This window comes from Falco peregrinus, chromosome 1 (genome assembly GCF_023634155.1).
Source record: "Falco peregrinus isolate bFalPer1 chromosome 1, bFalPer1.pri, whole genome shotgun sequence".
NCBI classification, from domain to species: Eukaryota; Metazoa; Chordata; class Aves; order Falconiformes; family Falconidae; genus Falco; species Falco peregrinus.
In genome coordinates, this window is record NC_073721.1 from 112,370,160 (window position 1) to 112,383,014 (window position 12,855).

Sequence of the window (12,855 nt, forward strand, 5' to 3'; positions counted from 1 at the left end):
AGACCATTAAGTTTTGGTTGGTGTTCATTAACATAAAGTTTATTATTTAATATTTTACTGTATGGGATATCTTTCTTGCAGATTATAATGCCCCTCAGATTATTCTGGGTTCTTTGCTCACCATTTTAAATGAATTTTTCTAATATTCTTAGAGAAAAGTTAGACTCTGCAAAAGGCATATAGAGAAATACTCTAATTTGAAATTGAATAGTACAAAACATTACAGTTTAAGACTGAGAATCATGTAGTGAGATCTTTTGTTTATGTATTAAACCACTGAATGAAGATTATTATAATATATCTGATAGTCAGTGGAAGAACACGGGGTGGAAAGCCTCCTAGATTGTTCGCTTTGGCACTGGTGGTTTTGAAAAGAGAAATCCGTGCTGCAAGCAAATCAGATTTTTGTTTACAACTTGATAGATGGAAAAAGGACATATACTTTATGCCTCCTAAGGTAAGCTTTTCCCACCGAAAGAGCTAATTCTAGGTTGGCATTACATTTACAATGGTTGAAATTAAAATTCTATTGGCCACTTCAAAAATGTAGCAAGTCAGTGTGGGATTTTGATACAAGCAAGATATAAAAATAGACCAGCAGCCCAAAACATTTACTGCTCATAGGCAGATATGCAATGAAAAGCCTGCAATGTATTTAGGGCTGTGTTATAGATCAAGTTCTACGTTAAACCATCTGTGGGAAGAGGAAGATCATGACAAAGTCAGATTTTCTTTATAGAACAGCTGGTGAGACCAATAAAGTTACTCATATGACAGAGAAACAAATTAGCAGCAACCATAGAGGTAGGCTGCATTAAGAATGAGTAAAATTTATTATATAGTGGTCAAAAAGAACATGAAATGAAGCTATTTGTGAATTGCTGGAGCAAAGTAAAATACATGGTTCATCTCGTGTAGTATAAGCAAGAGCACTGCTTATGAAACAAACTACCTACCTCCTTTTAAGCTGCCCGTTGTTCTCAGCTCCACTAGAGACAAAGATCAGGTCAGTAGCCGGGTGTCAGTCACTGGTCCCCACAGCCTTGATTGCTGTGTAAATCACAACAGTCCAACTGGGACTGCTGCTGCAGAAGCTGGTTTTCATGTCTTGTATCTTGTCTCACCTCTGTTAGGCTCTGTCACAGACCAGCTATCTGCTGCGCTCCAGCTTCCATTCAGCCATCCCTTATCCTTCTGGATCTTGACCACTGCAGATATAAAGCACATCAAGGGCATTTTTAAAGCTTTTTTTTCTCATTAACTGAGGCCCTTCCTTACTGCATTCTTCAGCCTCATTTTGAGGTTGTGTCTAGCTGACAGTTATAGAGCCAGGACAGCATCTAAGCCCCCCACTAGCCAAAAAGATTTATTTCAAAGAGTATTCCTTAAAAATCTTGTAATGTAAACTTTCTCAATAAACCTTATAAAAAAGTCCAAGAGTAATCAGAAACCAAACATAACATTTGCATTGGAAAGGTGATTTCCTTGAAAACGGTGAAGGAATTAAAGTGTTTATCAAACAGTGATGACAAAGTCCAATTAGATCTTGTTTTTCACAGAAACATGGAAATCAGGTGCAGGGTGTTCTTAGCATTGTTTGTAACTACAGGGAATTAGGAAATGGAATTAAGTTGCAATATGCTACATATGGATGACTGACTTCTTCAGGACTGATGAAAAGAAAAAAGTAGTTAACCAGAAAGTACTAAATAGTGTTTTTCAATATGAAAAACATTCTGAAGATGCTTTCTCCTACATATATATGGAGTAGTTCATAAAAGAAAACTGTAACTCAAGTCATCAGAACTATTGTTATTCTGAAGCTGCCTTAATTTCTAGTTGCTTAATTTAGTTGCTTCACTCTTCTTCAGACAGGATTTTAATTTATAGCATCTGGTATAATTTTCTTGGTATTTTCCAAAATTCAAGTTTGGAGGAAAAATTAGGTTGTTGATTTGGAAACCAAAGATTTCTACAATAAATCTCCTCTAATAAGGGCATGAAGATTTTATGTTATCATGTGACTCTTAAATTTGCAGGTACCAGGAATATAATTTTGAATATGTGAATATGTACGACTGTAATTTTTTTAACTCAGTATTAGGAAGCCAGATATAGGCAAACAGTTTGTCCCTCCACCCGGAAACATTCCAGCCAGAAGCTCTGGGGTAAAGAGATGCCTAACCATGGAGGGTTAGGCTTAGAACAGCTTTGAATCAGAACAAGAACTGCTTATTGAAAAAATATTCATACTCACTTTTATTGTCAAGTGTAGGGTTTTAGTAATACTGTATAATCTTTCACTTTAGTTTTTTTAATTTCTGAGAAGATATTAAAATTGGAATTACTATCAATCTCAATACTTTTTTTTTCCTTTCAACCTATGTTGTTTTCAGCCTTGAATACCCCTGAAACTATATAACTGGAATAGAACTGTTCTACTCTTGGGCCAAACCCCCAGACTCTTATTTTGTCAGAAATAAATAGTCACTATTTACATTTGCCTCCCATTCTAGCTCCCAGTTTTCCCATAAAAAGAACCAGGACTTCATTCTAGGATTTCTATAGTTTTAAATAGCTCACTTAAAAATAATTGAAGCCTATTCTATTATGCTTTGAGGGCTGTGCTCAGTCAATCAGAGTCTTACCAACCTACCCACCCCAGAAAAAAACCCACAACTGAAAAAGTAAAGCGATGCAAATTTTTAAGGTGCGCTTTCACATTATCTTTAATTTTTTTCCTAGGTCTGGAAACACATGCATTGCACTTTCATAGCTGTCATCTATTTCACTTCCAAAACTTTTTCCATTGCTCCTGAACAGTACAGAACTATGAAGATCCTCACTAGTGCCATAGATATTAATGATTACTGACACTATTACTGTTTCTGTAAATATTGTGTATTCCATTAATATCCAGCTTTATACCCAAAGATAACTAACTGATCACTGCAAAAGAGTACCTATAGCTGATGAGGTCATTATAACGGATTTCAAAGTATTGTTCTGGAAACTGTAAAAATGCCCAAGAACATTGATCCTATCCCAAGGACCTGGCGAAGGTCCCAATCCTGGCAGTGGATCCACATGGAAGCAATTTGTGTCCAACACATGGCCTTTTGTGTATTTCAATTTATTTATAGAAGATAATTTCTGACATCTAAGACATCAACTTTTCTTCTGTAATACTGTTCAGCAAGTTTAGCTGTCTTCTGATTTACAGTGCTATTGAAGGTTTTACAATAATGTTAGCTATGTTCAGTGTTAGCACTTTTAAAGCAAAATCCTTGAGTAGAAATGCAACCAAACAGTAAATATCTGGGGAAAGACACTGTAGAAACCTTTCTAACTTAGATATGTTTTATTTTAATATGCTACAGTAGAAATTGGTAAAATAAAATATTTCCGTAATCCAGTTAGCACACTATTGGATTTATATATGGTGAGGAACCTATGCTATTAATGGTCACAAGAATATCTAGTTTGGACTTTGGAAGCATATTGCTTTAAATATTTCTATGTTTAAAAGGACAAGTTTATCAGGTGGATACATTTTATTCCTCTCCAAAATAATATGGAATTGAAAATACTTTAAATGACTACTGTAAGATTCCACAGGAGCAGGATCTCGTACCCTATTACAAATCATTAAGTGGTTAACAATGTGAATGAATGTGGCTGCTTCCACAAATTGTTTTCAATTAGCTGTTGAAATAGGAAACTCATCTGAGAAACTGCTCTAAAATTATATCACAAGTTTCCCAAGTGAGTACTTTGCTGCTAAACTAAAAGAGCAGTCCTGTAGCTTAAGTCACTAGAGACTGTTTATAATCAATGCTTAATTTTTCACAGGTGCATTTTTTATATATTTTGTCAGGGTACTGGCATTTTACAGCTAACTCAGATTTTGCCACACTGAAATTTGCAGTTTTAGCCCACACAGCATATATTGATAGAAGCAAGGTGTGTTGTTCAATTTGTAAGTCAATTCCACTTGGTTAACTTCCAGAAGATAATTTTATTTAAAAATTAACTTTTTGTCAATGCTGTAACCTAAGTTGGAGCACTTTGTGGAAGTCTTCTCTAGAATAACAATTCTGAACTGAAAGCTGCCTTTAAGTATTACTGCTCTGTATATATCACTACTTCCTGATATTTCATCCTTCTCTTTCCTGAAAAGTAAAATATTAACCTGTCTTAAACCTTCAAAGGGATGAGCTGTTTTTTACTGACTTGTACATGGTCTTTTAAAAAAGTAATTTTGGGGACTGCCAGATCTGGTGAGTAATCCTGGCTTGTAGTAAAGGATATGCACAGTGTCCACATTAGTTTAGAAAATATGAGAAAACCCACATTTTTTTTAATTCTGTCAAATTCAGATAGGCATCTGTTTGTTGTAGAAGTTTAATATCTGTACTCCACCTGTCTAAACAGAAGCAGAGCAGCTGACTGATTCATTGTTAATGCTTCCTGGTGAAACCATATACTAGAAGTAGGACACCAGAGACTACATCTGACTCATTTTGTTTGTGGCAATGAAATCACAAATAGTTTAGGGCTTCGGTGTTTTGCTGGATGTTTAATGTCTAGAAAAATTATTTTTTACTGCACATAGATTTGTACTAATATATTAGCACAATTAAGGAAACCACCCTGTAAATGCCTGCTGCAGGCACTTAAAAAACCACCTGTTAGAAATCTGTGGGCTGCAGAATATTATGATCAAGATCCCTTAAAGAATTATGTGCAGCCTCTGCTTACCTGTATTGTTAGGATGGATTTTATTACCATAGCATTGTTGTTTGTGATTTAATACTGCATGTTCATATAATGAAAAAGTTATTTTTCAGCTGCCCTAACATCAAAATGGCATTTCTGTTATCCTAGGCTACAAGAATTTTCAGCTGGTACCAATGCAGTGCTATTAATCACAATGTCACTAGAAAATTCCTTTTTCTCTCTGTAAATCCTCACTCAAAGATCAAAAAAGCATCCATCAAATTTGACTCTCCTATAACACTGTTGTTTTAAAGTTTAGCTCTACAATCCTTAACTGCTCCAGGCTCTGGTGCTACACTGGCCTCCATTGCTACCAGCCCATTACGTGGGTCTAAACACCATACTATCATCTTTACAGTAGCTGGCATGAAAAGTAACATCGGCCAGACACAGAATTTGAAGAGAGAAATTAAAGGATATTTTCACTAGTTTTATGTGCCTATGCAACACTGGAAGATGGAATAATAATAGCGTATATTGAGAGGAAATGGAGCACTATGGGTGTTGAGAAAAAGGAAAGAGAACAAAGATAATCAACTTGAAGTGAGGTTAGCACAGAAATGGTGTCCTCCCTCCCTCTTCCATATGCTGTGTAATGCAAAAAAAAGCTGCAAGTTCTAGTTTGAGACTTAAGTGAGACTATTATTATTTTAAGAAAACTTGTAGGATGCAGAAAAGTAATACACAGGTCAGCAGGATAATTCTGTTTGTGATAAACAGCTAAAAAAATGTTAGAGGTGATAGAATGACACAGGATCTAGCTTGGACTCTAGCTGTGCTTTGGGAGCCAACTCAGTCTCTGATTGCTCATGGCCCATCCTTGCCCTTGGAGTTCAGGAGTTACTGGGATAATAACCGTGCTTTCCCTTTGCTAACTCAGGTCTGTGAGAATCACAGCAAATGAAACCTGGCCCTTGCTGGCAATCTGATGGAAGCCACAGTTGTGGCATTTCTCAGCTCTCTCTCCTGGACAGAATGGCAACTCTTCATTCTAAGTCTCAGTATGGGTAGTCTCGACCCAGTAGTTTCTTTCACAAAAATTTGAAGCTCTTTATTACTTTAAAGGTGTATTTACCCTTTTATCAATTTTGTCTTGAATCAGCCTATGTCCACAAAAGCTATTAATGGGACACACACACATGCTATGATTGCACAAATCTCCTTTCCTTAGTAAACTAGGCTAAATACCTCTAAGAAGCCAAATGAAGGTATAATCTTTAAGAAATTACATTTTTTAAAAAAAAAATCCATTTCTTATAGACATTCCTACCAAAATTAATGTTATGTAACACTACTATTCAAATGTGCAGGAATAAATAAATTATATTCTTTATAAGAATTTTTGATCCCTCCTCTATATTTCTACATGAAAAACATGATTTTCTGTCAAGCTGTGTGGAACACCCCAGATGTTATACAGCAAATGATTGCCTTGTCTGCCTCAGAGCTAAGTCAATATTAACACCAGTGAAGTATGCATCACCATGGTGTTCAGAGGGACTTTGCATTTTGATTGAAGTACAAACACATTCAGGCTGCCAGACACGTGTAGTCCAGGTGGGAAGCATGCATTCTGTTTGGTAATTCAAGGAAATTACAAACTGGCTAAATTTTAGTCAAGGACCAAATATTCAAGAATCTGGAAATGATGGTGAGCCTTGACAATATTAACTCTGTTTTAGAGTTGCTACTCACAGTATTGTTTCTTACATTTTCTTCAAGGACTACAATAATTCCTTCTAAGAACACTATACACCCAACAGAAGGGAGCCTGAAAGAAAGACAAACAAGTTGACTCTGCTGAATATTGAGGCAAAAAGGAAATAGCTGTGTAGATATGAGGGCTGTTGGACAGTTTCAGAGTTTAAAAATAGCAGTCAGTGCCTCACAAAACTTAGGAAAAAAAACCCCAGCGCATTATTTTTTTTAAGTTATCATTCATATGCTACAGAGGAGTTATCTAAAACTGAAGACAATATGTTAATCTTCTAGAGACTGTTCTCAATAGAAACTGGCAAAAAATGCAGTTGAAGGGAAGGCAACGATACAGTATTCACATGAAGTACACAGAATGTTTGAGAGGCCGATGCTTTCTATTGATGGTTCCTAAACTTCATAAAGCAGTGTGAATGCAAAACTCTAGGACATGGCTGGCTACATTCATAACAAGAAAAGGAAGGTGGAAATGATGCTGCCTTTTATCTGAAAGTCCAGGCACTAGTGCATTCATCTGGGAGAATGCACTGGGTAGATCTTCTCTGCTGAGTTCCCTCTCCTGTTTGAGGAGGTCCACTCACTCAGACTAGTTTTTGGATTTTGGAATAAACCTTGTTTTATTTCACATAAGTGTTCACCGAGTCAGAATGACTTAAGCCTGGAGTGTAAACCAGGAACTGGGGAGGTAGGGTGCTCTTGGTTTTTAATCCCTGTTCAGATAGACATTTAATGTTCTTTAAGTGGAACAGCTAAACCAGAGAAACACACTCCAGATACTCTGCAGAACTCTGATTAGATCAGACTCATAGGAAGTGTTGATTCTAGGACTAACAAGGGGTTTTCCTTTACAGACTGTAAACTAATTGAATAGTGGATGACAGCAATCCTCACCGTTTTCTGTTTTGTTATCCTAACACTTTCTTTTCTTTCAGTTTGGCAGCCAATCTGATGAATAAAAGTCCGTTATTGGCAAAGACTTTCTCGGAATTAATGGACATTTTACAGATGTGATGATAATGCCAAGGAATCAGTTTCAGTTCTAGTTTTATGAACAGAAACTTGTAGGCAAATACATGATTACTTGTAAAGAATATAAAGAAATCTAACAACCTAAAAGTGTGTCACTTTCTCCTTACAGTGATCTGCCCAGAGTTGCTGATACCTCGGCAGAAATTCTAAGTAATATTCTATTAAAGGAATGTTACATAGAACATTTTCTTTATTTATTTCTGTATTATTAGTTTGTTTCTTTTGGATGATGGAAAAATACTTATTGCTTAGGAGCTGGTATTTTTAAGATCTCCCTAATAGCAACTCATTGTGATGCAACGTAAGTTATTTTATGATTTCAAAGCAGACACATCGTTTATTATTTCCAGTACTATCTGCAATAGTCTAAAAGCCGCATTGGAGCATTGTACTTCTATGAGTTTTAACTCACTTTTTTGTCTTTTCTTTTCTGGAAGGATTTATCCTCTTTTTGTCTGCCCACCACAATGTGGTTTGCTTGTGGGATATCTTATATGAAGAATGGCTAATATTTTGTGAAATGAGTTAATCAATTTTTACAAATCACAACAAAAGGAAGCATCATAGAAGAAATTTTCAGTTCCTGTTTACAAGAGCACATACTGTTGTGTATCTGTTCACAATATTCTAATGAACTAGAGTATTCTGGCAAAGAATTTCTCCCTTTCTTTCTCTGACAAGGCTTGTGAGAGAGAAACCAATGTAGCAGTAGGATTCTTGTAGTATAGCAGTTGTCAGTATAACCTGGCAATTGTTATCAACAAGACAACTTCTCCAATAAATATACATTGCTCCCCCTTTTTTTTCAAATTTTTTTAAAGCAGAAAATATGACAGTAAACCATACCCAATAGTGTCATTTTTCAACAAGAGTCTCTGGGACTTTTATTGGATTGGTATTATGTCACTTTTCATGCTACTTAAGGCTTCTGCCAATATAACAATGTCTGGAATCACCCCAGTGGAACCAAGTTCTTTACTACTGAATTGCTTAATTGAGTAGAAGTGGACACAAAGGCTAAACCAAGTAGTTATTTGCTTGTATTTTGTTTACTATGTGGAGTACACACAGTAGTAGACATCTAGGATTGAATTTGTTATAAGGTGAATGAGAAAAATTAATCCAATAGACAAGGTATGCGTCCTGTGTCTCTAACCTGGGAACCAGACAAGCATTTGCAATAAATGGATGTACATAGTATTGTTTTTCTAAGAACAATTTCAAGCTTTATTTCTTAATGTTCATCTACTAACTTTAATTTAAGCTAAAGTCACAATGAAAAGCTGCTCAAACAAAAAAAAAATATTTAAGAAACACTTTTCTTTTGCATCCTAGTAAACAAACAGGATTTGTAATGGCAATGGCTCTATTTGTAGCCATTTTCACTCTGATAGCGCTTATCCAATTCAAACATGTCTTGTAACTTTTAGGATGTGTTGTCTGATGAGTTTGAGTAATTTTGACAGGAGAAATACATGCAAACTGAAGAGACAGTGACTCTCCTAGATGGTTTTTTTTTTATTATTATTCTGCACAATGGTATGTTGGAAGTGCTTGAAAAGACAATATATGGTTTGGGTTGTTGTTTTTTTTTTAATTTACAGAAGTATACTTTTAAAGTTTAAAAGACTGGAAATTTATGATTTCTTCAGGGTTGTGTATTAAGCTGTTCATATTTTCTTAAAAAAGAAAGGATAAACATGTTATATATGCCTAAAAAACATTATAAAATGATGTTATAAACAGATTAGATCACACCTTAGTGTTTATACTTATGCCAAATTCCTGAAGGTATGATACTGTAACAACAAACCACAGCAGACCAAATGCAATCAATTTCACAAGCATACCTTATGGAATACTTGAATACTTCAGTAAACCATACATGTGTTGAATAGTGTTTGTTTTGCAGATGTTCATTTAGGATCTGTTTGTGCATTCATAGTTACAGGCTTCCCATCTGAACATATCTATTCTAATAAAATTTTGGCAGCAGCTCCAGTTGCAATGTCATGCGGGTTGGTACTTGTGTATGTGTGTAGTGCCTCTAGGAATAACAAATAATATTTAAAAAAACCCATAACATCAATGGTAATGAGCAAGACCTCCTCACTCTACTGTAGTTTTTTTCACTAATATACAAAATTGGAACTAGACAATTGCACTCTGATTCCCAGATTACAGCCAAATAGTGACCAGATACAGCATGAAGTCCTCATTCAGTAGGGTTTTAAAGAAAAAATCATCAAGTATATTTGTCACAGTAGTTTAGTAGTACTTCCCCCAGTAGCTTTCTAGCACTTAAATGTACCAAGTCTGCTTCCGACGTGTTCAGCTTCAGGAATCTTCAGTGATGGAGACTTCACGGTCTCCCTAGGTAACTCTGACAAAGTAAACTTTGATATTAATAATATGACAGATTATGTTAAATTCAAGTCACACCTAAAATTTGTTTTTCAGGATTCTGTTCAAGACTTTTCAGAACGTACTTATAAACTTCTCCACTCCTCAACCACTCTCACCAAACATTAAATTTGTTTACTAAATCAGTAGTGAAGAAAATAGTCAAGTTCATTTTTAAATATCAACCTGAAACTGAAAATTATATAACAGGTATTTTAGTATCAGTAGAGCAGAAGGGGATGTCTGATGAAAAGTGAAGTTCTAATCTGTAAAAGTTCTGGTTTTGTTTTTGTAAAAATTTTGATAAATTTATGTTCTCCTTAGTACTCTGCTTGTGTTTCTGTGTAGGTAAATTCATGACTCCAGTTTAAATACCATCACTTCCTTTGTATATGGCACTTTCCTTCAACTGGAACGCTGCTGGCCCTCTTGCATTGGTCTCTGAGTTCTATGACAGAGGTATCTGCATGCTGGTGGTAGCTTAATTGACCCCCATGTTTATGTAATCTATAAACCTAGAAACTTGTGTCTTGCACAAATAGTTTATGGTGACATCTGTCACTGCTTCAATTAAGAAATGTGAATTCCCTTTTTTTGGATACTACCTCCCATTCGTCTTCACTGTTTGTAGACAGAGTTGGGGAAGACTCTTTCAATCTAGTGAAATTGGTTAGGTGATCATAATAACAAATGAATTTCCTAAGATGAACATCAATAGCAATAGTTCTAAGAATTTGTTTAGAAATCCTTAATCCAAAGGTAATGTAATTTGTAATGTATATTTTATTTTTTGAATCTTTAATGGCATAGTTAAAGGTTTTCCAAATCAGCCTGTAAGTACAGATTAATAAAACCACTAGCTTGTCTTATGATTTCATGGTAAGAGGTAAGGTGGTTTACATGCTTTAAGCACACATTTTGCTGTTCTTGCATAGCAAAGCTTTCTAAAGCATCAACTACATTTCCTGGTTTCCCACTACCTAGCTCTTCAGTCTTGATTTGGAAATACATAGAAGTTCAACCAAACTATTTGTGTTGCTAAAAACCTCGAAGGAATTTTTGCCTTTTGCTACATATGGATGGCATAGATGTGGTTAAAAATCAAAAGGATCAACAAGTTAAAACATATGGTGCCAGGGTGAAAAGTAATCATCCAGCTTTTGCAGACATCAACACATTGTGGAAAGACCTGCTAATTGATACAAAGAGTAGGAGGATTTTTTTTTCCCAGCCCCAAGCTTTTTTCCACAAGAGAAAAACGGATGACCACCTTGAGAATTATTATACTGGGCCTTTTGGTTACAGAAATCAATGACAGATCAACATTTTCTTGCGTAATTCTCTTCTAGTCTCTATGAATCAATATGAGGATTTTTTCTTTTTCATTAACATTTGAGCTGAAGCAATCGAGAACAACTGCTGTCCTGCAACTTGCTTGTCTCTAGTTATTAATTGCTGCTTGACAAAACACGCTTTGGTTTCCTGACTGCAAAATCCTCATGCTTAGCTGAGTGACACTCTTGCCTCAAAATGCCTGAACACAATAAGCAAAGTAAGAACAATATGAACAGCTGCTGGCTGATATGCAGAATAAAGTTGATGGTTGTATTCATAATTTCTCATTTATTGCACTCATCCCTCTATCAGTATAAGGTCAGAGGAGTCAAAACAGGAGATAAGTTATATACTTATATATATACTTCTATATATATAAGTTATATACTTATATATAGATAAGTTATATACTTACAAATATACCTTCTGGTGGTGTGAACAATACAGCTACTGGTTTCTGCTATTTCTTAACACATTTCTGTATGTCTTGTCAAAATGAGACTATTGCCTGCAGTTCATCAGTGGTTAATAGAGGGTGATGTGGGGGAATAGATCCCTGGGATAGAACAAATGACAGTTTAGTGGGGAATTTACAACTGAGAAACAAAAGACCTGCAGAGCAGAAGGGGCAGATTACAGTAACAACACAGAGAATCTACACTTAGAATGAATCTATGAATCTGTCATTGCAAGTTCTTTTGCTGGGGGAAAAAAAAGAATGGCAGTGGAGAAGCAAAATACAAAAGCTAACAGACTTCGGGTTTTGATTGGACTGGCAGGTCTAACAGCCACCAGAGCTGACAGTATTAATGTGTCTAGTTGCCTACATCCATGCATCCATATTAGTCCATGCTGCAAGTGTCTTTATTTTACAAATGCAACTCACTTTTATCAGTGCTTTTCCTTTTTAACCTGCAGCAAGCAATAGAAGCATTTTGTACCACTGAGATGTATTGCAATCAACTGATTTCTCTTGCACAATGCTTTTGAGACAAAAAAACAGAAACTGATGAGAGATTACTGTCAATAACTCTCAGAAGGGGAAGGATTGTCTCTTGAGTAATTAAGTCACCGGCCCGTAGATGTGAGATGAAGCAATTCAGACTAGTTAGCTTTCAAGCTCAGCTTCACTACTATAGCCACAGTGCATGCACGCTGCCCAACTGCATGAAATACAATTGTTCTTTGTAATCAGCTTCTGCTAAGTTTCTTTTATGGAGTCTACAGTAAGTTTGCAGTTTTCTCTTAAGTTTTCAGACATAGTTCTGCTAAAACCTCATGTTTACCTTTTCAGTACCTCCTTTTACATATAATGCAGCCTTCCGTCATCGTACTTGATTCCGGCTGGCATCTCCAGAACGTGCAGTTTTGTAGACTGCATCTGAAAGAACTGCATATCTTCTATCATACTGGCTTCTAGGGGAGATATAAATCTTCCTGTGCGGTGCATCTGCTTATGCTTTTCTTATTGCAAGGACACCATGGAGGAGTGTGTTTTTTAATTGCCTGGATCTGCTGGCTCACTGCTATGATAACTGCCAAGGACCATTACTAGATGTGGGAGGTTAGGAATCCCTTTTTTTATTTCCCCCC

General features: G+C 35.8%; 1 long non-coding RNA gene across 1 annotated transcript in view; it reads right to left on the reverse strand.

Moving 5' to 3' along the window:
* LOC114010746 (uncharacterized) overlaps nt 1–12,855 on the reverse strand; it is a 33,470-nt gene that overhangs the window by 18,799 nt on the left and 1,816 nt on the right. The window contains exon 2 of the long non-coding RNA XR_003552382.2: nt 957–1,208. This is a non-coding gene — a long non-coding RNA (uncharacterized LOC114010746). The remainder of the gene's footprint in view (nt 1–956; nt 1,209–12,855) is intronic.